The following is a 1,232-nucleotide window of genomic DNA, read 5'->3' as shown; positions in this document are numbered from 1 at the left end:
TAGTTGATCACTTATCCATTGACAACTTGCATCATTTATTCAGGGCTATATTAAACAGTATATTATTGGAAAATAGATTAACTAATAGCTTCAAGCCACCTAACAATTTAAATGAAAATTACAAGATGTTTGAGTCCCCATTTTGGAATATAAAGGGTGTTTGACTTCCAATTTCCATTCTCTGTAGAACAAGAACAGGCCATTCCTTTATTGACATGCATAAAATACATCACATTTTCTGTTCTGCTGATCCTATCAATTCAATACCAATCCTCTAGCCACATCAGTTATGAGCATAAAGTATATCATGTAACCTCAAATCTCTTAACAGTGGAAGACTTAAACGAGAATGGATGCTGCTAGAATAATGCTGCTTCCTTTGATGTGACAACTGAGCATCCATCTCCCTCCCCCTCAAATGCTTCTTCAGTATGTTAGAGCTGTGAGTAATGGTTTTAGTCTTATAACCAAATTAGAGTGAAGACTTTGGCCATATAATATACATGCTCCATTTTTAAAAAATTTTTGAATCTTGGGCACTGTTCTCTTGTAACTACTCTACAGTTTCTAAAAGCAGTTATTGTCCAAAGCTAGAAGAGCTTAAGTCTTCTCAGATGAACATGTGAATGAATGGAGGGAGGTAAACAAAAAATAAAATTTAAAAAGACAAGGTCTGATAGGGGAGCAGCTGGATAAGAAAATCAAAAAAGGAACAGTAATTTAAAGTTTGTTCCAGCTGTAATGTGGGCTATTCTGACCTTAAGGCAGCATCACATGGCATATTTCTGAGTCCATTCCTGAGGTATTCTGTTGTACTTATCTCTGTCTGTCTTATAGATCCATGCAATCTCTGGTATTAGGGGGTCATCTGGGTTTGGATCACACAGCAGTGAACAAATGGATAAAAGAACTTGAAAAATAGTTAAAGCAGGTGACCACTGTGATCTTAGAATATCAAAACAAATGTAGCCATTCCTGTTGATATTTTGATGATAAATTCTTATGGTAAATGCAACCTGGTTTGAAGGGATAGTCTGTAGGAAGATGAATTGTCAAAAAGAATACACCACCTTGATATGGGTTGTCATTAAGTCCCATAATTGTGACTTGTCAATGAAACATCATCCCCAACTGGACCTGCAGAACATTGTGCTGGGGGGTCATGGGCCAAATCACTAAGTTCCTTATTAATTCGTTTCAGCGCCATAGTCTGTGCTTTTCTTCTGGCTCCT

The 1,232-nt window shown here is 36.8% G+C and overlaps 1 pseudogene; it reads right to left on the bottom strand.

The window, feature by feature from the left end:
• Window positions 1-646: 646 nt before the first annotated feature.
• LOC101320844 (ubiquitin-conjugating enzyme E2 D3 pseudogene) lies at window positions 647-1,232 on the bottom strand (annotated as a pseudogene).

This window comes from Tursiops truncatus, chromosome 5, assembly GCF_011762595.2.
Source record: "Tursiops truncatus isolate mTurTru1 chromosome 5, mTurTru1.mat.Y, whole genome shotgun sequence".
Lineage (NCBI taxonomy): Eukaryota > Metazoa > Chordata > Mammalia > Artiodactyla > Delphinidae > Tursiops > Tursiops truncatus.
The sequence above is the reverse complement of the archived record's forward strand: the minus strand, read 5'-3'. Positions and strand labels throughout refer to the sequence as shown.